The sequence below is a fragment of the Pleurodeles waltl genome, chromosome 1_2 (genome assembly GCF_031143425.1).
Source record: "Pleurodeles waltl isolate 20211129_DDA chromosome 1_2, aPleWal1.hap1.20221129, whole genome shotgun sequence".
Classification (NCBI taxonomy): Eukaryota; Metazoa; Chordata; class Amphibia; order Caudata; family Salamandridae; genus Pleurodeles; species Pleurodeles waltl.
The window spans coordinates 392,037,598-392,064,010 of record NC_090437.1 but is presented as its reverse complement, the minus strand read 5'-3'; positions in this window follow the sequence as shown (position 1 = coordinate 392,064,010).

Here is a 26,413-nt window from a genome sequence, read left to right as displayed (position 1 = left end):
GCTATCTTAACATTTATATTGTTCCTAAAACTGCCGGACACACAAGGATTTCTGCAGCAGGTGCTTGTAAACCCAAGTTATTTTAAACCCAGGGCCCCCTTCCCCTTAGGTCAGTGCCAGGTGCTGCTGCACCAGTCCCACCGCCTAAAGCAGGCTGTGGACATGACTCCACTAAATTAGGTAAAAACAGCTTTTATCAGTGTTTAAAGAGCAGGCAGCTCATATAGTGCACTGTATAAGAATCGAAATTAATTTTATTTAAAAGAACGTTGGTGAATAGGAATTTCATAGGAAAAGACCTTACCGTCTTAATACGCTGAATATTCAAGGTTGAATTTTGCCATAAATCTGTACCAGTGCACAAGAGTTCTTCCCGATTTGCATGAAGTGTTTTTAGCATTGCAGATCCTGTGCACGGTAAGCTCACACCTTCTTCATTATTCGAATGAAATTATTTTGAAAGTTGAGCAGAACATGAGGATCACTACTTTGTGGCTAAAAGGTTATGGAATGGTGGAAGCAGAACGAGATCTAATTTTTACTTCACTAGAGAAAGAAGTGTTGAATAGGAATGAGGAAACACTAAGTAAAACAAGCACTGACAAAGCCAATAGGTTTTGCCTACACAAGAGCTATTGGCTTTGGCAATGTGTTTTGCCATGTTGTACACCAGTGTGGCTGCTATCCAGCATGGCTGAAGGTGAGTGGATCAGTGTCAGAGTGGAGTGGGGGAGTATAGTGTCATAGAGTGGATCTGTTGGAGTGTCATAGAGTGGAGTAGGGAGAGTATAGTGTCATATAGTTGAGAAGAGGGGAGTAGAGTTCAGTGGCAGAGTATTGTGAGCGTTGTGGAATAGTGTGGAGTGGGTTGGAGTGGATTAAGATAGTGGGCTGGGCCGTATTGTAGTAGAGTGTGGACTGAAATGCAGTGAGGTGTACTGAAATGGGGTGAGGTGAATTGGACTAGGGTTGATGTGAGTGGGGTAGATTTGATTGGGGTGGATGATTTGGTTGTATTGGAGTGATAGGGCTGGGTAGGATTGGACTGCAGTAGGATGGATTCAAAAGGAGTTTGGTGGGTTAGATTGGACTGAAAGTGGGGTGGATTTGATTTGGGTGGGGAGGGGTAGATTGGATTCACTGGATTGCAGTGGGATGATTGGGGTGGGGTGGGCTGGATTCACTGGTTTGGAATGGGGTGAATTGGACTGGAGTAGGGTGGATTGAATTGGAGTGAGGGGAGCTGGATGGATTGGATTGGAGTGGGGTGGACCGAACTGGGATGGGGTGTGGTGGATTGGATTGGGAAAGATTGAGGTGGATTGGAGTAGAGTGTGGTGGATTAGAGAGACTGGGATGGATTGAAATGGGGTGCAGTGGATTGGATTAGGATGTGGTTGGCTGCAGCGGGATGGATTGGATTGCAGTGGGATGGGGTGGATTGTATTGAAATGGGGTGTGTTGGATTGGATTGGAGTGGGGTGGATTGGAGCGAGGTGGATTGCATTGAGGTGGGGTGGATTGGAGTTGATTGGCATGGGGTGGATTGGATTGGAGTGGATTGGTGTGGGATGGGGTGGATTGGAGTGGGGTAGGTTAGATGGATTGGATTGGAGTGTGGTGGACTGTACTGGGATGGGGTGGATTGGATTGGAGCAGAGAGGGGTGAATTTGAGTGGGGTAGAGTGGATTGAATTGGGGTGGGGTGGGATGGACTTGGGGTGAATTGGATTGGAGTGTGGTGGGGTGGATTGGACAGGGTTGGCATGGGGTGAATTGAACTGGAGTGGGGTGAACTGAAGTGGGGGATTAGATTGGGGTAGATTGAACTGTGTGAATCAGACTGGGGTGGACAAGATTGGGGTGGGTGGATTGGAGTCGAGTGAGGTGGATTGGATTGAGTGGGGTGGATTGATTGAGTGGGATGGATTAGGGAGGGGAGAATTGGATTTAGTGTGGTGGATTGGATTGAGTGTGGTTTATTGGGGTGGATTATATGGGGTGGAGTGTAATGGGGTGGGATGGGGCGGATTGGATTGGCTGGGGGGTTTGGATTGGGGTAGATTGAAGCGGAGTTGATTGTGGTGGATTAGACTGGAGTAGAGTTGACTGGAGTGGGTTGGATTGGACTGGAGTGGGGTGGATTGAGTAGGGTGGATTGGATTGAGTAGGGTGGATTGGATTGAGTGGGGTGGATTGATTGAGTGGGATAGATTAGGGAGGGGAGAATTGGATTGAGTGTGGTGGATTGGGTTGAGTGTGGTGGATTGGATTGGGGTGGATTGTATGGGGTGGAGTGGGTTGGGGTAGGACGGGGTGGATTGGATTGGGTGGGGGTTTGGATTGGGGTGGATAGGAGTGTAGTGGATTGTGGTGGATTGGGCTTGAGTTTCATTGACTGGACTGGAGTGGGTTGGATTGGACTGAACTGGACTGGAGTGGGGTGGATTGGATTGATGTGGGGTGGAATGAGGTGGATTGGATTGATGTGGGGTGGATTGGATTGGATTGGATTAGACTAGATTGGTGTGGGGTGGATTAATTGGAGAGTGGTCAAATGGAGTGGAGTTGGGTAGATTAAAGTGGTTTGTAGTTGGGGTAGTTGGACTGGAGTAGGGTGGATTCATCTAGACTGGAGTGGATTACAGTGGTTTGTATTAGAGTGGGATGGATTCATATGGGTGGATGGACTGGAATGAGGTGGATTGGGTAGCAGAGGACTTGATTGGATTGAAGTGTGCGGATTGAATTGGAGTGTGGTGGTTATGTTGGAGTAGGGTGGGTTGGATTGAAGTGGGGCGGGTTAGATTGAGTGGGGTGCATTAGATTAGAGTGGGTTGGATTGGACGGGAGTGGATTGGGGTGAGGTCGACTGGATTGGGGTAAAGTGTATTGGATAGGAGTGGGGTAGATTGGACTGGGCTGGATTGATGTGGATTTGATTAGTGTGGGATGGACTCATGTGGGGTGTACTGGATTGTAGTGGAATGGATTGTGGTGCATTGGAGTTGGGTGAAATGGAATGGAGTGGGGTGGATTGGATTAAAGTGGGGCAAAATGGAGTGGGGCAGATTGTTTTAGAATGAAGTGCAGCAGATTGAAATGGATCATAGTGGGGCAGATTGTAGTGGGGTGGTTTGGACTGGGTCAGAGTGTTTTGGATTGGAGTGGGGCAGACTAGATTGAGGCAGATTGTTTTGGATTGGAGTGGTGCAGATTGCATTAGGGAGGATTGTAGTTGGGTGGATTGGATTGGAGTGGGGTGGACTGAGTTGGTATGGGATGGATTGGATGGGAGTGGAGTGGGGTGGATTGGAGTGGGGTGAATTAGTGGGATGAATTGGGATGGATTGGAGTGGGGTGGATTGCATTGGAGTGAGGTGGATTGGATTGGAGTGGACCATATTGTTTTGGATTAGAATGGGGCAGACTGGAGTGGGGCAGATTGTTTTGGATTGGAGTGGGACAGATTTGAGTGGGACAGATTGTTTTGGATTTAAGTGGGTCAGTTTGAAATGGGGTGGATCGGAGTAGGGCAGATTGTTTTGGATTAAATTGGGGCAGAGTGGAGTGAGGCGGATTGGAGTGGGGTACATTGTTTTGAAAGGGAGTGAGGAAGATTGTTTTGGATTGCAGTGGGACAGACTGGAGTGGGGAAGATTGTTTTGGATTGGAGTGTAGCAGATCGCAGTGGGGGAAATTGTTTTAGATTAAGCAAATTGGAGTGGGACAGATTATTTTTCATTGGTGTAGGGCATATTGTTTTGGATTGGAGTGGGGCATATTGGAGTGGGCGACTGTTTTGGATTGGAGTGGGGAAGACTGTTTGGAGTGGCGTAGATTGTTTTGGATTGGAGTGGGGTGAACTGGAGTGGGGCAGATTAGATTGGGGTGGGAGGATTGGAGTGGGGTGGGTTGGTGTGGTTTGAATTTGGGTTGATTGGTGTGGGGTGGGTCAAGGTGGGGCGAGGAGGACTGCAGTGGGGTTGATTGTAGTGAGGCGGATTGGAGTGTACTGCACAATTATGTGTCAAAGCATCCTTTCAGAAATTATACTTAATAAAGAAACAATGTCGCTTTGCAATATTTTGAACAAGATAATCATAATCTTTTGAGAAAAGCAACTACGAGCAAAAACAAAAGAAAACAGGAGTACACAGAAAGAAAAGAGGAGATGGCAAAATAAAACAAAGCAGTAAAAAATAAAACTTTGCAATTTTGTTTGTCCTTCTGGGCACGTTTTGACAGCCAAAAGCCTTCTGTTTGCATGGCACCGGAAGTTAAAAAGAACAAAATAGTACTTCAATCACATCAAGAGCAACAGATGGGCTCTGATTAAGCTGAATCAGTCAATGCTTGGTCCCTGCTCCACACAGAAGAACGGAAGTGATGTCAGGCCTGCAGTGACGAATTACAAGGCTGTAAAGCAGAGTGCCATGCAAGCCAACAAATGTTAAGTAACAGGCAGGCTCCAAGCCCTTTACCGTACACCACAGAGTCTTGCAAGCGAGACGCATGCACTAGCTCATGCATTCGCTGAGTCAAACCTAATGAGGAGAGGCTGAATACTAGGATGAGCCACATGGTAATCCTCTCTCCATGAGAAAGGGTTGACAGAAGAAACTGATGTAAGAACTTTATGATTTCCAACAATAAAAATAAGCTTCCGATTAGGTGAAGGACTATGCGACCGCATCTCACCAGTCCTGCAAGACGTGCCCTGTGTCTCAGCAGTCCAGATGGATCTCAGAGAAGGAAATCTGCACTGTGAATTGGACAATCAATGGTGCAGGTCCCCCTTCCTGTAACTCAAATTCCCAGCCTCCCAACCAAGAAGGGACCTAAGTGCTTAAGAAAAGGCTGCATTAGTTGTCATTCATAAATCGAAATATGCCAGAAGGGAGACACTGCTTTCTTTGTTCAGACTGCTAAGGTTTGCTTTTCTCTACCAAAGAGGAAAAAGGAAATTGACAGACCATATTGCATTCCAGAAAGTGTTGTAACTCTAGCTGTTCTTGCTGATGATCTGATTAAGAGCCTGGTTTAGAGTGTGGCAGATGGGTTACTTTATCTCAAACGTGATGGATTTCCCATCCGCCGTTTTACAATTTTCATAGGATATAATGGAATTAAAATACGGCGGATGGGATATCCGTCACATTGATGGAGTAACCCCATCCGCCAAACTCTAAATCAGGCCCTAAGTCTCCTGCAGTCACCTGCCACAGCAAGACCAAAATTGTTTTTTATTGTTTAATACTTATTTTATGTATTTAAGTTTAATGCTTTATTTTTAATGTATATTTAAATGTTTCTTTTTTCTAATTATGTTGTTTTTAGTAGCAGGTTGTTAGATTTCTAGGGAGTCTGGTGGGAAGTTAACTAAATTACAAATAATTATGAACAAGTATCAATATTTAATTTTTGATTGTTAATTATGTAATTCATTATTAACCATGTAACTTGTGTTATGTTTTTTTATTGTTTTATTTGAATTTTATTTTATTCTATACATTTGACATATAAATTCTACAGTACATCCAATTGTTAATATTTTTGTGAGTGATTTATATTTTAATAGTGGGTTGTTGGTTTTGGAGGGGAAAAGTTGGGAAATTACTGAAGGTATAATATTTTTCATTTAATTGTACATAATAATACTTATTTATGTATTTTTAAATGGTGCACATATTCTGTACATTATTTGTTATATTAAATGTAATTTACTGTTACTATTTTAATTTAAATGTTTTTTAAAAATTGACTTACTTTTTAAATTTGTAATACATATGTACACAAAGTCGTATTGATTTTTTCCATTTTGTGAGAAAGTTAAAATTAAAAAAATGGTTTGAAACCAAAGTGAAGGATGGAAATACAAATAGCACTAATAGGCCATCAATTTTAGAAATCGGAGACATTGGCTTATTGCATACTTTATGTGAACTAGATGAAAGTACTGTAGCAGAACAAGATCCGATTCTGAATTTATCTCAGATGGGAATTGATATTGATGAAAGATGCCCTAGCAACTTCAAATCTAAATTAACTTTCTCACCACCAGTAAACTGTGAAGCAATTAATGTTTTTGAGAGAGGTGTAATTGGATGTTTGAAATCTCTAAGATACATGGAGAGACCTAGATTTGATAACTTATCAATGAAACATAGAAAAGCAATTCAGTCTCTTCAGAGTGACAAAAGTATAGTGATAAAACAATCTGATAAAGGTGGAAATGTAATTTTATCTAGAGACAAGTATTTAAAGGAAGGGTTAAGACAACTACAAGATAGAGAAAGCTATTCAGTAGTTGACAGAAAAGAAATATTAACAGCTAAGAAGGAAGTGTATGATAGATTAGATGAATGGAAGAATTCAGGATTGATTGAACTGGAGGAGTACCAGTTCCTGAAGGTTGAATTCCCCTGAACTGCAGCAATATACTTTTTACTCAAATTACATAAAAATGCAACAGATCCACCCGGAAGACCCATTGTATCATCTATAGGCAGTCTGTTAGAGAATGTTTCAAAATATGTAGATTATTTCCTGCGTCCGTTTGTCGAGTCTCTACCTTCATACATCAAAGATACTAGAGATTTCTTACGGATAATCGATGGAATAGGTTGGGAGGAAGATTATATCCTCCTTAGCTCAGATGTCAATAGCTTATATACATGCATTCCACATGAAAAGGGTATTGAGGCAGTGAGACATTTTTTGAGGGCCAGATCATTGTCATACCTCTTACAGACTGAAATGCTATTAGACATGGTACGATTGTGTCTGACTTATAACTTTTTCATTTTTGATAATACACTATACCGAAAACGCCAGGGGACTGCAATGGGGACCTGTTTCGCCCCCAGCTATACAGGTTTATACCTAGGTTGGTGGGAGGAACAGGTGGTCTGGAACATCACAGGTTATGAAGACCGAGCAGTCCTCTGGGTGAGGTATATTGACGACATTTTCTGTATATGGAGAGGTAGTAAAGCATCAGCTCTTAATTTTGTCGAGGAATTGAATAATAACCAGTTAAATTTAAAGTTCAGCTGTACGTTGAATTCAGCTGAACTGGAATTTTTGGACGTGAGAATTAAAGTAGTAAAAGATAAATTAGAATGTGAACTCTTTAGGAAAAACACAGCGGGTAATAGTATCCTTCATGCAACTAGTAGTCATCCAAAGAATCTGATCTATAGTATCCCGTATGGATAGAAATGGGGTCTTTGGTTGACAGTCAGGTTGCCCCTTGTTCAAGCAAGGACCCTCACTCTAGTCAGGGTAAAAGAGAATCACCCTCAGCTAACCCTTGCTTACCCCCTTGGTAGCTTGGCAGAGCAGTAGGCTTAACCTCAGAGTGCTAGGTGTAAAGTATTTGTACCAACACACACAGTAACTCAATGAAATCACTACAAAATGACACAACACCAGTTTAGAAAAATAGGAAATATTTATCTAAACAAAACAAAACCAAAACGACAAAAATCCAACATACAAAAGTCAGGTTATGAATTTTTAAAGATTAAACTCCAAAAATAGTGCTTAGAAACAAAAATGATTCGATGAGATGTTAACACGGCGTCGTGACGGAGTCGTTCCCAACAAGCTGACACCAGCGGCGCCAGACACGGAGTCGTGTAGACCCCCAAGTACAGTACCTTTGGTGAAGAGTGAAAACAAGCCGATGCGCGAAGTCGGGGATCACGGCGTCTGTGCGAAACGTTGAATCCGTGCACTTCGAGCGGCGTCGGTCACGACGTGGTGCGGCGACTTCTATGGAGTCGCGGACTTCAGCGGGGCTGCAGCGGCGTCGGGCCTGCAAAGAGCATCGCGTTCCAGCGAAGGTCACGGCGTCGTGCAGGCGGCGTCACCGGATTCAGCAGCGGCGTCGGTCCGGAGTCGTCCGAAGTCGATTTCCTTGGATTTCTACCAGCTTTCCTTTCAAGGGCCCAGGGACTGGATAGGGCACCACTTGTCAGAGCAGGAGTCTCTCCAGAGACCCCAGGTGCTGGCAGAGAGAAGTCTTTGCTGTCCCTGAGACTTCAAACAACAGGAGGCAAGCTCTAAATCAAGCCCTTGGAGATTTCTTCACAAGGTGGAAGGCACACAAAGTCCAGTCTTTGCCCTCTTACTCTGGCAGAAGCAGCACTGCAGGAAAGCTCCACAAAGCACAGTCACAGGAAGGGCAGCACTTCTTCCTCAGCTATCAGCTCTTCTCCAGGCAGAGGTTCCTCTTGGTTCCAGAAGTGTTTCTAAAGTCTGTGGTTTTGGGTGCCCTTCTTATACCCAATTTTTCCTTGAAGTAGGCCTACTTCAAAGTAAAGTCTCTTTTGAATGTGAAATCCTGCCTTGCCCAGGCCAGGCCCCAGACACTCACCAGGGGGTCGGAGACTGCATTGTGTGAGGACAGGCACAGCCCTTTCAGGTGTAAGTGACCACTCCTCCCCTCCCTCCTAGCACAGATGGCTCATCAGGAAATGCAGACTACACCCCAGCTCCTTTTGTGTCACTGTCTAGTGTGAGGTGCAACCAGCCCAACTGTCAAACTGACCCAGACAGGGAATCCACAAACAGGCAGAGTCACAGAAATGGTATAAGCAAGAAAATGCTCACTTTCTAAAAGTGGCATTTTCAAACGCACAATCTTAAAATCAACTTTACTAAAAGATGTATTTTTAAATTGTGAGCTCAGAGACCCCAAACTCCACATGTCCATCCGCTCCCAAAGGGAATCTACACTTTAATCAGATTTAAAGGTAGCCCCCATGTTAACCTATGAGAGGGACATGCCTTGCAACAGTGAAAAACGAATTTAGCAATATTTCACTGTCAGGACATATAAAACACATTACTATGGTGGTCATTCTGACCGCGGCGGGCGGCGGTCGCCGCCCACCATGCGGTCACCGCCGAATGACCGCCCCGCGGTCAAAAGATCGCGGCGGCCATACCAACTTTCCCGCTGGGCCGGCGGGCGACCGCCAAGAGGCCGCCCGCCGGCCCAGCGGGAAAGCCTCTGCAACGAGGAAGCTGGCTCCGAATGGAGCCGGCGGAGTTGCAGGGGTGCGACGGGTGCAGTGGCACCTGTCGCGATTTTCACTGTCTGCTAAGGAGACAGTGAAAATCTTTGTGGGGCAGTGCAGGGGCCCCCAGGGGCCCCACGACACCCGTTCCCGCCATCCTGTTCCTGGCGGTAAGAACCGCCAGAAACAGGGTGGCGGGAAGGGGGTCGGAATCCCCATGGCGGCGCTGCAAGCAGCGCCGCCATGGAGGATTCCCTGGGCCAGGGGAAAACCGGCGGGAAACCGCCGGTTCCCCTTTTATGACCGCGGCTTTACTGCCGCGGTCAGAATAGCCCTGGAAGTACCGCCAGCCTGTTGGCGGTGCTTCCGCGGTCCCCGGCCCTGGCGGTCATGGACCGCCAGGGTCGGAATGACCCCCTATATGTCCTACCTTAACCATACACTGCACCCTGCCCTTGGGGCTACCTAGGGCCTACCTTAGGGGTGTCTTACATGTAAGAAAAGGGAAGGTTTAGGCCTGGCAAGTGGGTGCACTTGCCAAGTTGAATTTACAGTTAAAACTGCACACACAGACACTGCAGTGGCAGGTCTGAGACATGATTACAGAGCTACTTATGTGGGTGGCACAACCAGTGCTGCAGGCCCACTAGTAGCATTTGATTTACAGGCCCTGGCACCTCTAGTGCACCTTACTAGGGACTTACTAGTAAATCAAATATGCCAATCATGGATAAACCAATCAACCATACGATTTACACAGAGAGCATATGCACTTTAGCACTGGTTAGCAGTGGTAAAGTGCTCAGAGTTCAAAAACCAACAGCAACAGGTCAGAAAAATAGGAGGCAGGAGGCAAAAAGATTGGGGATGACCCTGCATAAACTAAAAAGTCCAACACGACCCCCTACCAGCCTAAAGCCAGGGGAGAACAATCAATACCTTGATGCACTTCCCTGATAGGGGCGATAGAACAAGGACCTAGGCCCACAACAGCAGGGGCATGTTCCAGTTCTACGCCTTCCTGACTCCAGTTGGATCCCTCTGTCCATACTCTCAGGGTCCACTAAGCTAACCCATGGAGAATCCTTCGCCACATCTGCAGACACCATCTGTGCAGCACCTAACTTTACTTTGCTCACAGATGTATCCCAATGGGCCGATAGCACCACCAGGGCCAACACAGTGGTGTTGCCCACTCCACCCCTGGGGTGTGACTCTCGTTCCCCCCCAGGGTTAACTCTGTCCACCAGGGCAGCAAGCCACGGTGGCCCCGGACAACTGTCAGGGATGAGAGCCCGACCTCAGGCCTCTCCAACCACTGTGACTGCAGAGACTGGGGGGCGGTAGCCCCAGGTGCCTAGCACCCTTTGACCACTCTCTCTTCCACCAGGTCAGGGATGACAACCTGACCCTGGTCCTCCCCTCTGGGACTCTGTACCCTCCCTGCAGAAGCAGCACCCCTAGAGTCAAAAACTGTCAGGGTGCTTGTAGAAGCAGTCCTGCACAATTCTTCCACCAGTGCAGGGCTGTTAACCTGCAACTGGTCCGCCAACCTGGGGTCTGTACCTTCAGGTTGGACTAGGGCCAGGGGTGAGGCTTCCCTCCCCCTGCCCTCCTTTCTGGGGTCCTGCACCCCCCAACTAAGAGTGGCCCCCTCAGAAGACAACATGGGATGGGCACTGTTAGCAGTAGCCCCTTCCTCCAGGTCAGGGGGGACAACCTGAACCTGATCCTCCAGTCCAGGGTCTGTACCCACAGACTGGACCACCGCCTGGCAACCCAGGACTTTCTGGGGGGCATACCTACCCCCCACCAGGTCAGAGCTTACCCTCTGAACCTGGTCATCCAACCCAGAGTCACCACCCTGCAGCTGAACCACTGCCTGGCGCATCAGGACGTCCTTGGGAGCACACCTACCCCCCATCAGGTCAGAGTTTACCCCCTGAACCTGATCATTCAACCCAGAGTCACCACCCTGCAGTTGAATCATTGCCTGGCACACCAGGACTTCTAGGGGGGCACACTTACCCCCCTTAAGGGACACACCGTCCCCAAGTGCCACACAAGAGTCTGGCTGGCGCAGGTCTCCTGACCTCTGCCCATCTGACAGAGTCTGGATTTCCCCCAACCCAGAAATGGTCTCACCAAGGTCATTCATGGGGGGCTGTGCTCTCAGAGCTGACCCCTGACCCTCCAGGTTCTCCACTGGGGTCTGCAACCCCCTCTCAACCCTCTGCCTGGACTTCTGCACCCCCTCACTAAGAGTGGTACTGCCAGACGCCTGAACTGGTGGGACGCTGTCTACAGCTGCCCCCCCAAGTTCTCCTGACACTGTGGGGTCTCCCTCAACAGATGGCCCTATGGTACAGGCTAGGCTCCCCTCCTGGTGTTCCCTCATGGAACCCTCCAGGACCTGGGACCGGATCTTGGGTACCTTGGGCCTCAACCCATCCCCATTCCCTCTCCTCTGAGACTGGACATGGGGTCCCTCACCCATCCCACTACACTGGGACCTACCTGGGACACTACAATCCTTCCCTACCTCACCTGGTTGGGAACTACCTAGACCACTCCTCTCAGGAGCACCCCCAAATGCCTCTTCAGACTCTCTGGTACTCACCCAGAAGTCTGCCTCCATTGTAAGCTCCCTGGGGTCAGAGAACTCATACTCCACCTGGTGTTTGCGTAGCTCTGGAAAATAAGGACTAGACATATGCTCTCCAACAATTACATCACTCAGCCCCTCACATGAATTAACCAAAGTACCCTTCACCCAACCATCCAGTGACTCTGCTTTGAAAAAGCACCCCACATCACCCTCCTGAGACTGGTGAGACAGTACCTGACTGTCCCTGACACTCAACCCACACTCTTCTGGGATGTCTTCACACTCCATAACCAAGACTTCTACCTGGGGGAACCCCTCTCCCTGTCACTCTCACCTAGAGTAAGTAGAGTGTCCCTCCCACCAGTAGGAATATGACTCCCCATGCTTGTTCCCCAATCCATCTCAGGGACCCGGTGCATCACTGGAGCTACCTCATACCCCTGAACCTCCTGGTGTGTGTTAACTCCCTCCTTCAAGTAGGGCACCACATCTCTGGGCATGTGCACTTCTTCAGCAGCACTAGATATAAAATTGTTGCTGCCACCATTCCAGCTGGACTCAGCCCTTATGACTTCCAGCTCCTTCATTTTGAGCTCATAAGCCCAAATCCTCTTTTTGATCTCTAAGTCCCTCCTCCTTTCTTCCAACTCCTTCTCCCTTTGCATCCTCAACTCCTTGAACCTCAACCGGTGAGCCTTCTCTGCCTGTCTGTCCTGTAACTCTTCAGGAGTCAGACCCTTGGATGACACCCTGCTACCCCTCCTGGGGACCCTCCCCCCAGGCGTAACAGGTACCTCCACTACAACACTGTGTATCCTCTGCACTTCCCCACCCACATTCTCCTCCTCTGTGTGCCCTCCAGCCTCCTTGACTGTCTCCCAGGCCCTCTGTGCCTTTTGCAGCTCCCCCTCCCTGGTGGAGCTCTCAGTGGGACAGTCAAGATCTTTAAGGAACTGTTTCAATTGAGCAACTGAGTACTCCTTCAGTTTCTCTATTTCAAACACAGCTCCAGCTGTTGCATCTCCAGATTGAGACATGATGGTCACAAGTGCAAAGTTCCAAAGGCAGAAAATAAGTTCCCAATGAAGTCAAAAGAATCCGTCAAGGGATCAGCAAAATCATGGAAGTAGAACAAAAAAGAGTCCTTTAGAGAAAAAGCAAAAATCTTAAGACAAGCAGTATGTGGTCACGTAGTGGTCTGCACTCAAAATAATAGTGTACAATAAATCACTGTGTGTCAAGTACAAATACAAGTCCAAATCCCAACTGCTGATCACCAATGTTAGAAATGGGGTCTTTGGTTGACAGTCAGGTTACCCCCTGTTCAAGCAAGGACCCTCACTCTAGTCAGGGTAAAAGAGAATCACCCTCAGCTAACCCTTGCTTACCCCCTTGGTAGCTTGGCAGAGCAGTAGGCTTAACCTCAGAGTGCTAGGTGTAAAGTATTTGTACCAACACACACAGTAACTCAATGAAATTACTACGAAATGACACAACACCAGTTTAGAAAAATAGGAAATATTTATCTAAACAAAACAAGACCAAAACGACAAAAATCCAACATACACAAGTCAAGTTATGAATTTTTAAAGATTAAACTCCAAAAATAGCACTTAGAAACAAAAATGCTTCGATGAGATGTTAACACAGCGTCGTGACGGAGTCGTTCCCAACAAGCCGACACCAGCAGCGCCGGACACGGAGTCGTGTAGACCCCCAAGTACAGTACCTTTGGTGAAGAGTGAAAACAAGCTGATGCGCGAAGTCGGGGATCGCAGCGTCTGTGCAAAACGTTGAATCCGTGCACTTCGAGCGTTGTCGGTCACAATGTGGTGTGGCGACTTCTACGGAGTCGCGGACTTCAACGGGGCTGCAGTGGCGTCGGGCCTGCGAAGAGCGTTGCGTTCCAGCGAAGGTCACGGCGTCGGTGCAGGCGGCGTCACCGGATTCAGCAGCGGCGTCGGTCCTGAGTCGTCCGAAGTCGATTTCCTTGGATTTCTACCAGCTTTCCTTTCAAGGGCCCAGGGACTGGATAGGGCACCACTTGTCAGAGCAGGAGTCTCTCCAGAGACCCCAGGTGCTGGCAGAGAGAAGTCTTTGCTGTCCCTGAGACTTCAAACAACAGGAGGCAAGCTCTAAATCAAGCCCTTGGAGATTTCTTCACAAGATGGAAGGCACACAAAGTCCAGTCTTTGCCCTCTTACTCTGGCAGAAGCAGCACTGCAGGAAAGCTCCACAAAGAACAGTCACAGGCAAGGCAGCACTTCTTCCTCAGCTATCAGCTCTTCTCCAGGCAGAGGTTCCTCTTGGTTCCAGAAGTGTTTCTAAAGTCTGTGGTTTTGGGTGCCCTTCTGATACCCAATTTTTCCTTTGAAGTAGGCCTACTTCAAAGTAAAGTCTCTTTTGAATGTGAAATCCTGCCTTGCCCAGGCCAGGCCCCAGACACTCACCAGGGGGTCGGAGACTGCATTGTGTGAGGACAGGCACAGCCCTTTCAGGTGTAAGTGACCACTCCTCCCCTCCCTCCTAGCACAGATGGCTCATCAGGAAATGCAGACTACACCCCAGCTCCTTTTGTGTCACTGTCTAGTGTGAGGTGCAACCAGCCCAACTGTCAAACTGACCCAGACAGGGAATCCACAAACAGGCAGAGTCACAGAAATGGTATAAGCAAGAAAATGCTCACTTTCTAAAAGTGGCATTTTCAAACGCACAATCTTAAAATCAACTTTACTAAAAGATGTATTTTTAAATTGTGAGCTCACAGACCCCAAACTCCACATGTCCATCCGCTCCCAAAGGGAATCTACACTTTAATCAGATTTAAAGGTAGCCCTCATGTTAACCTATGAGAGGGACAGGCCTTGCAACAATGAAAAACGAATTTAGCAATATTTCACTGTCAGGACATAGAAAACACATTACTATGGGGGTCATTCCAACCCTGGCGGTCGGTAAAAAAAATGCAATTCCGACTCTGGCGGAAACCGCCAACAGAGACCGCCACTTTAACACACCGCCCGCCACGGCGGGACAAACAAACAGTGCGGCGGTCACCGCCAACAGACAGGCGGGAGACAATGTACCTCCCACCCTATCACAACCCACCAATCCGCCACCTTTTCCGGGGCGGTAGCCCCGCCGATAAAAACACGGCGGAAACAGACATTTCAAACGGAAAACGCTCACCTCCATACACCCCACGAGGAATCTGGACAGCATGGAACCCGAACTCCACATCCTACCAGCCATTGTCTTCCTGCTCCTCTACCAGGAACACGAACGCCGACGCAGAAGACAACGGTGAGTACTGCACCTACGACACAGGGGAGGGGGGAGGAGAAAATATTACGGGGACACACATACGCAACACCCCCACCCCACCCTCACCCACTACAACACACACATCAATGCATATCAACACATCACAGTTACCCCCCCAAACCCCCCGGAAGAATGCAAAGGCAAAAGGAAATGATTATAAATATAGAATTATATTGTAAGACTGAGTATATAATATATCACACATCTATAACTTTATATACATAAATCGTCCAGTCCGATATGTCTATCAGCCATTGTTCGTGGGCCACTGGGCCACAACACATGGGCAAAGCCCACACAGGATACCTGCCTCCAACGGAGAGAACACTTCAGGGGCATCAGATAGGAAAACTACAGGCACCTCAGGGGGAAGGGAAGGGGGGCACCTCAGCCAGATGAGTCCACGACGCCAGATCCACGAGGGGCCTCCATGGCCACTGTGCCATCCTGGGGAGTGCAAAGCCACAGTCTCTCAAGTCTCTACAGTGGGTGGGTTGCCCACTGTGCCATCCTGGGGAGTGCAAAGCCACAGTCTCTCAAGTCTCTACAGTGGGTGGCTTGCCCACTGTGCCATCCTGGGGAGTGCAAAGCCACAGTCTCTCAAGTGGATAACAGTCTCCACTGGTACTGGAGGGGGACTAGTGCCCAGAGTGCTTCGTGCAGCCCTGCCCGACACAGATGCGGGCCTGCCCCTTCCGCCAATGGGCCAGCGGTTCTTGAGATGAAGGGCCCTGTTCAGCGGTGCTTGAGACAGCGGTGCCCTGTTCAGTGGTGCTTGAGACGGCAGTGCCCAGTTCAGCAATGCTTGAGATGAAGGGCCCTGTTCAGCGGTGCTTGAGATGAAGGGCCCTGTTCAGCGGTGCTTGAGACGGCGGTGCCCAGCGGAGCAGTGCTTGAGATGAAGGGCCCAGTTCAGCGGTGCTTGAGACGGCGGTGCCCTGTTCAGCGGTGCTTGAGACGGCGGTGCCCTGTTCAGCGGTGCTTGAGATGAAGGGCCCAGCGGAGCAGTGCTTGAGATGAAGGACCCTCTTCAGCGGTGCTTGAGACGGCGGTGCCCTGTTCAGCGGTGCTTGAGACGGCGGTGCCCTGTTCAGCGGTGCTTGAGATGAAGGGCCCTGTTCAGCGGTGCTTGAGATGAAGGGCCCTGTTCAGCGGTGCTTGAGACGGCGGTGCCCTGTTCAGCGGTGCTTGAGACAGCGGTGCCCTGTTCAGCGGTGCTTGAGACGGCGGTGCCCTGTTCAGCGGTGCTTGAGACGGCGGTGCCCAGCGGAGCAGTGCTTGAGATGAAGGGCCCTGTTCAGCGGTGCTTGAGATGAAGGGCCCTGTTCAGCGGTGCTTGAGACGGCGGTGCCCTGTTCAGCGGTGCTTGAGACAGCGGTGCCCTGTTCAGCGGTGCTTGAGACGGCGGTGCCCTGTTCAGCGGTGCTTGAGACGGCGGTGCCCAGCGGAGCAGTGCTTGAGATGAAGGGCCCAGTTCAGCGGTGCTTGAGACGGCGGTGCCCTGTTCAGCGGTGCTTGAGACGGCGGTGCCCTGTTCAGCGGTGCTTTAGATGAAGGGCCCTGTTCAGCGGTGCTTGAGACGGCGGTGCCCTGTTCAGCGGTGCTTGAGATGAAGGGCCCTGTTCAGCGGTGCTTCAGATGAAGGGCCCTGTTCAGCGGTGCTTGAGACGACGGTGCCCTGTTCAGCGGTGCTTGAGATGAAGGGCCCTGTTCAGCGGTGCTTGAGGTGAAGGGCCCTGTTCAGCGGTGCTTGAGACGGCGGTGCCCTGTTCAGCGGTGCTTGAGATGAGTGTCCTGGTCAGCGGATCCGGCCCAGGCATGGATGTCACTCGCCACCTGACATGTGGCTGGCGGGGCCTTCCTGCCCATCTGTCTGGTGGCTTGCGGGGCCCTCCTGGGCTGCAGCACCCGGCCTGTGGGTGTCCTCCTGCCCACCTGGGACGTGGCTTGCGGGGCCCTCCTGGGCTGCAGTACCGGGCCTGTGGGTGTCCTCCTGCACACCTGGGATGGGGCTGGTGGGGCCCTCCTGGCCAGCTGGCCAGCTGGCCTGCTGCCGGATTTGTCGGGCGTGCTGCCCTTCCCACCCTTCCCTGTACGCTTGTGGCCCTTTCCCACCTTTGGCGGTGTGCCAGGTGGCACCCGACTTCCTGCCGGAGCCAATGTAGGGATTTTGGTCCCTGGGGTCTTTGGTCTCTCGCGCCGGGCACTGGCAATCTTCGGATGCTTTTCCGGGGGTGGGCTGGCCGTGCCTTGGCTCCTAGCTGAACTGGATGCCCTTGAGGGTGGGGGACTCCACAGTCCATGGCAAACAGTCTTTACAGGTCCCGGTTTTGTGGTGGCTGAGGTGCTGATTGGAGTCTTATGAGATGGACGGGGTGGGGGAGTTGTAGGAAAGAGGTCAAGTTTGGAAAAGAAAAGCAATTTGGAAAGAGAGGGACGGGTAGGTGTAGTGGGTATGGGAGTGGAGGAAGAGGATGTGGTTGTAGGAGTGTGAAGTCTGGTGTCTTTGGGTGCAGGTGCTTGGGCTGGAGGCTGTCGTGAGGTGGATGGCTGTTGGGTGGGTGGCTGCCTGCGTTTGTGTAGTTTGGAAGAGGGGGTAACAGACACACTGGGAGAGGACACAGGGGATGTGTAAATGGTAGTGGGGGTGGTGACTGCACGTGTGCGGAGTGTTCTGGTGGGTGTGCTGGTGATGGACGTAGTGGCTGAAGATGTTGTGCATGCAAGTGTGAGTGGAGACGTGACAGGGAGGGAGGAGGGAGATGAGGAGGAGGGGGACACAGTGGAGGCAGTGGCTGTTGTTATGTCTGCATGTGGATGTTGCTTGTGTGAATGCTTGTGTGATGTGTGGTGTTTATGTCTGGATGAGCTTCCCTTGGGTGTTGAGGTGTGTGCAGGCTGGTCTGATGGTGTGTCTGGGATAGGCAGAGGTACAGGGGATTGGGTCTGGGTGGAGGAAGTTGGAGGGGGGAGGATAGAGACAGGGACAATTGCTGCTGTTAGTGCTGAGGCCAGAGCGTTGAACGATCGCTGATGGGCAGCCTGACCCGAATGAATGCCCTCCAGGTATGCATTACTCTGGTGCACCTCCCTTTGTACACCCTGGATGGCATTCAAAAGTGTAGACTGCCCAACAATGATGGTCCTCAGGAGGTCAATGACCTCCTCACTGAGGGCAGCAGGGGCGACAGGGGCAGGGCCTGAGGTGCCTGGGGCGAAGGAGATGCCCACCTTCCTGGGTGAGCAGGCACAGGGCAAACACTGAGGGGCTGCTGGGAGGGCGGTGCTGGTGCGCTGGGTGGCGGCTGTACCTGTTGTTGCGGGGGGCACGGATGTTGCCGCCACCACAAGGGAGCTCCCTTCAGAGGACGAGTCGCTGTCACTGACATCAGCACGAGTCCCCGCTGTGGAGCTCCCCTCGCCCTCCGTCCCACTGGTGTATTCGGACTCCGTTGCATGGCCCTCCAGGACCATGTGGGATGCAGCTCCCTCGTGCTCCGATGTCACTTCTCCTCCGCCTGATGATGCTAATGCACACATGAACAGGAAGACCACAAAAAAGGGGGGGGGGGAGAAATAAAGACATGTTGAGTGCATGGATTACCGCTACCGTTGGCGGACAAGACAGACACAGAAGCCCCCTGCACTACGCCGCGCACTTGGGGTCCACTACGCAATCCGTGGGACATGGCCTACAAGCCTATGGACGACAACTGCACACATAGATGACACAGGGCCATGGATACCTGTACTTGGCACCCTACAGAGGTGGGGGGCGGGGGCACAGGGCCATGCCTTACGGAGGGGCCTAGCCTACAGAAATCGCCTTGGCCTAGGGATACCCACAGCCCTCCTCCCCCACCCAGACACCTGCACTGCGCGCAAAGTCAGCAGAATGTATTTGTACTCACCCCCTTGTGTCTGCTGTGATGTCCTCACGTGCCCATCCAAATCGGGGTAGGCCACCGCCAGGATCCGGGACATCAGGGGGGTCAAATGACGACTGGCACCCCTCCTACGTTGGGAGGCCATCCCCAGCTGAGCCTCCGCCGTCTTCCTGCTCCAGCGTCGGATGTCCTCCCACCTCTTCCGGCAGTGGGTGCCCCGTCTGTTGTGGACCCCCTGGTTCCGGACGTCCTTGGCGATGGCACGCTAAATCGCGACTTTCTGGTGGGCGCTGACCTATGTGACATGTACAGGGAGAGAAAAATTTTCATCACCTTCTGCATGCTCGATGTGAGTGGCCCCCCATCCCCACCCTTGCCATGTGGCACAGGCTCTCATCTGTCGTTTGATGCATGCCTCAATCGCTCCCCTCCCCACCATCTTTCATCCACCCCAACTCAACCCAGGCATTGCCCACTAAGCATGGTCCCAGTGTACTTACCTGTTGGTCTGGAGGACCGTAGAGTAGCGCATACTGGGGGAGGACCCCATCCACAAGTTTCTCCAACTCCTCCGCAGTGAAGGCAGGGGCCCTTTCCCCAGTCGCATGAGGCATTGTCTCTTCCAGACCGAGGTCACAGCAGCACTTGCAGTGTAGGTCCTCTCCTGTCGAAGATCAGGTATCGAGTGATTAAGCAGATAGAAAATGGCCGTCACGCCCGCGGCGGTGCGTACCGTGGCAGTGCATACCGCGACCGCCGGCGCACATCGTCATTGGCTCCTGAAACCCATAGGGTTCAATGTTAACCAATGCGGCTTTACGCCGCGGTCTTCGACCGCCTACCGCCGCGGTGTGCCACGCCAGTGCATTGACCTCACATCCCACTGTCGCACTTCACAGGTCAGGCAGCCGCCATTTCAAGGGCCCACATGGCCTAATTACCAACTGCGTCACACATACCTAGGCCTTGCACCAACACTCATACAAGCCATTCAATGCATTGGGAATCGTGTTATGTGCAAGCTGTGGTTACGTACCTGTGGGTTGCTTGACTCTGTGCTCGCTGTTGTCCTTCATAGGCACCGTCCGCTGGGACATGCGAGGAGATGGAGGAATCTTCCCGTGTACAGACCGCTGGTGGACCTGTCGACAATGGAGGAACGACATGTCATACTGACATACAGGCTTGACCGAGCCACTATACAGGAACTGTGTGCCCAGCTGGAGCCAGACCTGATGTCACTCATCCGCCAACCCACAGGGATCCCCCCTCTAGTGCAGGTGCTGTCAGTACTCCATTTCTTAGCAAGTGGGTCATTTCAAACAACAGTGGCCATATCATCAGGGATGTCCCAGCCTATGTTTTCCAAGGTGTTGTCCAGAGCGTTGTCTGCCCTGCTCAAGCTACATCGTTTTCCCTGAGGTGGGGGATTTGCCTACAGTGAAGGGTGATTTCTATGCCCTTGGACATATCCCCAACATCATAGGTGCCATTGATGGGACACATGTTGCTTTGGTCCCCCCCAGCAGGAGTGAACAGGTGTACAGGAACCGGAAGAGTTATCATTCCATGAATGTACAGATGGAGTTTGGCTGACCAGTACATCTCCCATGTTAATGCCAAGTTCCCTGGGTCAGTGCATGACGCGCACATCCTGCGGAATAGCAGCATCCCGTATGTGATGGGTCAACTCCAGAGGCACCGGGTGTGGCTATTAGGGGACTCTGGTTACCCCAACCTGTCATGGCTACTGACCCCAGTGAGGAATCCCAGGACAAGGGCAGAGGAACGGTACAATGAGGCCAATGGGTGGACTAGGAGGGTGATCGAGCGAACCTTCGGCCTCCTGAAGGCCAGGTTCAGGTGCCTCCATATGACAGGTGGATCCCTAACGTACTCACCAAAGAAGGTGTGCCAGATCATCGTGGCCTGCTGTATGCTTCTCAACCTGGCTTTGCACCGCCAGGTGCCTTTTCTGCAAGAGGATGGTCCAGATGGTGGTGTTGTAGCAGCTGTGGAGCCTGTGGAGAGTGAAGAGGAGGAAGCCGAATAGGACAACATAGAGAACAGGAACACAGTAATACAGCAGTATTTTCAGTGACACACAGGTAAGAGTACACACCGGCATATTACATTTACTTAAAGACTCCTACCTCTCTACTGTCTGACTTTTTCCCCCAGTGTATGGTAACTGTGTTGTGACTTTCCCTTCCGTTTTCAGAGATGTGGGCCCCACTGCGTGACATCTGCTTTGTTTCCCCATGGACTACAGCTGTGTGACAGCGGTTTGTTGGCATCACAATGTGAATGAACATTTTGGCACGGTCATGTCTAATACATTTGTTCTAAATCACAGCCAGACTACAGATTGTTTTGTGCAATAAGTGTTTTTATTCAAGTGCTCTAAATTGGATGGGTGGTTGCAAATCAGTGAGGGGTGATGGTGGAGGATTGTCCATGGCAGAGTCCAGACTATCAGTTTCACAGGTGCATTGTCCAAATGCCTGTGGGAAGTGGAGCAGGGGCAGTTTAAGGTTGGACAGGGTGACAATGTGGGACAGTGGGATGACAATCAGGGCGGTATCCTTTGCTGGCGGGGGTCTTGACATCTTACTCTGTCTTCTTCCTGGATCTCAGGGCCCGCTTGCTGGGTGGTTCTCCTTCTGCAGGGGGTGGGGTTCTGGTGGCCTGTTGGTCTTGTGTCGGGGCCTCCTGTCCACTAGCGCCGGCGGTGGTGGTAGGCAGTTCTTGGTGCATGCTAGTGTCTGGGGCCCTTTGAGGTGCCACAGTGTCCCGCAATGTGGTGACTACCTCATTCAGGGCCACTACGATGGTACCCATGGCGGGACTTATGTTTCTTAGTTCCTCCCTGAACCCCATATACTGTTGCTCCTGCAGAAGCTGGATCTCCTGAAACCTGGCCAGGACCGTCGCCATCGTCTCCTGGGAGCGGTGGTATGCTCCCATGATGGAGGAGAGGGCCTCGTGGAGAGTGGGTTCCCTGGGCCTGTCCCCCCCCTGTCGCACAGCAACCCTCCCAGTTCCCCTGTTTCCCTGGGCCTCTGTCCCCTGGACCGTGTGCCCACTACCACTGCCCCCAGGTCCCTGTTGTTGTTGGGGTGTTGGGTTAGCCTGGGTTCCCTGTAGTGGTGGACACACCGCTGATTGACGTGTCCTGGGGACAGAGGTATGGGCCCGCTGGGTGGGTGCTGTGCAGGTGTTCCCAGAGGGGGGAAGGTCTGCTGTGGCTGTGTGAAGGGAACCGACTGTCCCGAGGTCCCCGATGGACCGGGCTGGTCATCTAGATCCAGGGAGAAAGAGCTGCTGTCCTCACTGTGGGCCTCTTCTGGGGGTGGAGTGGACATTTGTGGACCCTCCTGCGCGGTGACGTGGCGTTCGGGTCCTGCAGGGGTATAAAAGTATGGTTATTGCTTCTGTGTGTGCCATAGCGTGCAATGGGTGGGTGCCCGTGTACCCCAGTGCTGGCATTCCTTTGTGGGGGCTGTTGTGACGGTGGTTGGGGGGGGGGGGTTTGTGAGAAGGTAGCCTCTTTCTAGCCTTGTTACCCCCACTTTTGGCCTGTTTGTGAGTGTATGTCAGGGTGTTTGTCACTGTTTTCACTGTCTCACTGGGATCCTGATAGCCAGGCCTCAGTGCTCATAGTGAAAACACTATGTTTTCAGTATGTTTGTTATGTGTCACTGGGATCCTGCTGGTCAGGACCCCAGTGCTCATAGGTTTGTGGCCTATATGTATGTGTCACAGGGACCCTGTCACACAGGGCCCCAGTGCTCATAGGTGTGCATGTATGTGTTCCCTGTGTGGTGCCTAACTGTCTCACTGAGGCTCTGCTAACCAGAACCTCAGTGGTTATGCTCTCTCATTACTTTCAAATTGTCACTAACAGGCTAGTGACCAATTTTACCAATTTACATTGGCTTACTGGAACACCCTTATAATTCCCTAGTATATGGTACTGAGGTACCCAGGGTATTGGGGTTCCAGGAGATCCCTATGGGCTGCAGCATTTCTTTTGCCACCCATAGGGAGCTCTGACAATTCTTACACAGGCCTGCCACTGCAGCCTGAGTGAAATTACGTTATTTCACAGCCATTTTACACTGCACTTAAGTAACTTATAAGTCACCTATATGTCTAACCTTTACCTGGTAAAGGTTAGGTGCAAAGTTACTTAGTGTGAGGGCACCCTGGCACTAGCCAAGGTGCCCCCACATTGTTCAGAGCCAATTCCCTGAACTTTGTGAGTGCGGGGACACCATTACACGCGTGCACTACATATAGGTCACTACCTATATGTAGCTTCACCATGGTAACTCCGAATATGGCCATGTAACATGTCTATGATCATGGAATTGCCCCCTCTATGCCATCCTGGCATTGTTGGTACAATTCCATGATCCCAGTGGTCTGTAGCACAGACCCTGGTACTGCCAAACTGCCCTTCCTGGGGTTTCACTGCAGCTGCTGCTGCTCCCAACCCCTCAGACAGGCATCTGCCCTCCTGGGGTCCAGCCAGGCCTGGCCCAGGATGGCAGAACAAAGAACTTCCTCTGAGAGAGGGTGTGACACCCTCTCCCTTTGGAAAATGGTGTGAAGGCAGGGGAGGAGTAGCCTCCCCCAGCCTCTGGAAATGCTTTCTTGGGCACAGATGTGCCCAATTCTGCATAAGCCAGTCTACACCGGTTCAGGGACCCCTTAGCCCCTGCTCTGGCGCGAAACTGGACAAAGGAGAGGGGAGTGACCACTCCCCTGACCTGCACCTCCCCTGGGAGGTGTCCAGAGCTCCTCCAGTGTGCTCCAGACCTCTGCCATCTTGGAAACAGAGGTGCTGCTGGCACACTGGACTGCTCTGAGTGGCCAGTGCCACCAGGTGACGTCAGAGACTCCTGCTGATAGGCTCCTTCAGGTGTTAGTAGCCTATCCTCTCTCCTAAGTAGCCAAACCCTCTTTTCTGGCTATTTAGGGTCTCTGTCTCTGGGGAAACTTTAGATAACGAATGCATGAGCTCAGCCGAGTTCCTCTGCATCTCTCTCTTCACCTTCTGATAAGGAAACGACCGCTGACCGCGCTGGAAGCCTGCAAACCTGCAACATAGTAGCAAAGACGACTACTGCAACTCTGTAACGCTGATCCTGCCGCCTTCTCGACTGTTTTCCTGCTTGTGCATGCTGTGGGGGTAGCCTGCCTCCTCTCTGCACCAGAAGCTCCGAAGAAATCTCCCGTGGGTCGACGGAATCTTCCCCCTGCAACCGCAGGCACCAAAAAGCTGCATTACCGTTCCCTTGGGTCTCCTCTCAGCCCGACGAGCGAGGTCCCTCGAATCCAGCAACGCTGTCCAAGTGACCCCCACAGTCCAGTGACTCTTCAGCCCAAGTTTGGTGGAGGTAAGTCCTTGCCTCACCTCGCTGGGCTGCATTGCTGGGAACCGCGACTTTGCAGCTACTCCGGCCCCTGTGCACTTCCGGTGGAAATCCTTTGTGCACAGCCAAGCCTGAGTCCACGGCACTCTAACCTGCATTGCACGACTTTCTAAGTTGGTCTCCGGCGACGTGGGACTCCTTTGTGCAACTTCAGCAAGCACCGTTTCACACATCCTCGTAGTGCCTGTTTCTGGCACTTCTCCGGGTGCTACCTGCTTCAGTGAGGGCTCTTTGTCTTGCTCGACGTCCCCTCTCTCTTCAGGTCCAATTTGCGACCGCCTGGTCCCTCCTGGGCCCCAGCAGCGTCCAAAAACGCCAAACGCACGATTTGCATCTAGAAAGGCTTGTCGGCATCCTTTCGGCGGGAAAACACTTCTGCACGACTCTCCAAGGCAAGAGGGATCCGTCCACCAAAGGGGAAGTCTCTAGCCCTTTTCGTTCCTGCAGAAACCTCAGCTTCTTCTGTCCAGTCGAAGCTTCTTTGCACCCGCAGCTGGCATTTCCTGGGCATCTGCCCATCTCCGACTTGCTTGTGACTTTTGGACTTGGTCCCCTTGTTCCACAGGTACCCTAGATTGGAAATCCACAGTTGTTGCATTGCTGGTTTGTGTCTTTCCTGCATTATTCCTCTAACATGACTTCTTTGTCCTTAGGGGAACTTTAGTGCACTTTGCACTCACTTTTCAGGGTCTTGGGGAGGGTTATTTTTCTAACTCTCACTATTTTCTAATAGTCCCAGCGACCCTCTACAAGGTCACATAGGTTTGGGGTCCATTCGTGGTTCGCATTCCACTTTTGGAGTATATGGTTTGTGTTGCCCCTATCCCTATGTTTCCCCATTGCATCCTATTGTAACTATACATTGTTTGCACTGTTTTCTAAGACTATACTGCATATTTTTGCTATTGTGTATATATATCTTGTGTATATTTCCTATCCTCTCACTGAGGGTACACTCTAAGATACTTTGGCATATTGTCATAAAAATAAAGTACCTTTATTTTTAGTATAACTGTGTATTGTGTTTTCTTATGATATTGTGTATATGACACTAAGTGGTACTGTAGTAGCTTCACACGTCTCCTAGTTCAGCCTAAGCTGCTCTGCTAAGCTACCATTATCTATCAGCCTAAGCTGCTAGACACCCTATACACTAATAAGGGATAACTGGGCCTGGTGCAAGGTGCAAGTACCCCTTGGTACTCACTACAAGCCAGTCCAGCCTCCTACATTGGTTGTGCAGTGGTGGGATAAGTGCTTGAGACTACTTACCACTCTTGTCATTGTACTTTTCATAAGAGAAAAATATACAAAACAAGGTCAGTGTATATACACATAGCCAAAAAGTTTTGCATTTCCTCTTTTCACTCTTTTCTAAGTGCTGAAAAGTACTCCTAAACTTTCAAAAAGTTCTTAAAAGTTTAAAAAGTTTTTTTTCTGTCTATCCAAAAAGTTCTGAAAACTTTTGTCTCTTTCTCTATCACTTTAACTCTCTCTAAAAAATGTCTGGCACAGGCCAAAGTGTTGATCTGTCCAAACTTGCATATGACAACCTTAGCTGGAAAAGAGCAAGGAGTCTCTGTATAGAGAGAGGTTTGAGTGTAGGGAAGAATCCTGCCTTGGAACTGTTAATTAACATGCTTAGAGAACAGGATAAGGCCATAGGTGCCCCATCTGTTGAAAAAGTACCTAATAGTTCCCAATCTGATTCAGGGACTCCCCCAGGAAAAGATTCAGGAAAGAAACTTCCTAGCCTGCCCATTACTAGACAATCTAGCATAGATGGTAATGATGATGAGCCACACCAAATAAATAGTGTTGTCTCACATCATAGCAAAAGCATTTATTCTCACCATACTGGTAGTAATGTTTCTGTAAACCAAGCTGTTAAGTTGGCTTATGTAAGGGACAGGTCTCCTTCTGTTCATTCCCATCATAGCTCTGTTTCTAGAAATGTCCCTCCCACCAACCCTGATGACAGAATGTTAGAGAGGGAACTCAATAAGTTGAGGGTGGAACAAACCAGACTGAAGCTTAAAAAGCAACAGCTGGATTTGGATAGACAGTCTTTTGAATTAGAGAAGGAAAGACAGAAGTTGGGTTTAGATACCCATGGTGGCAGCA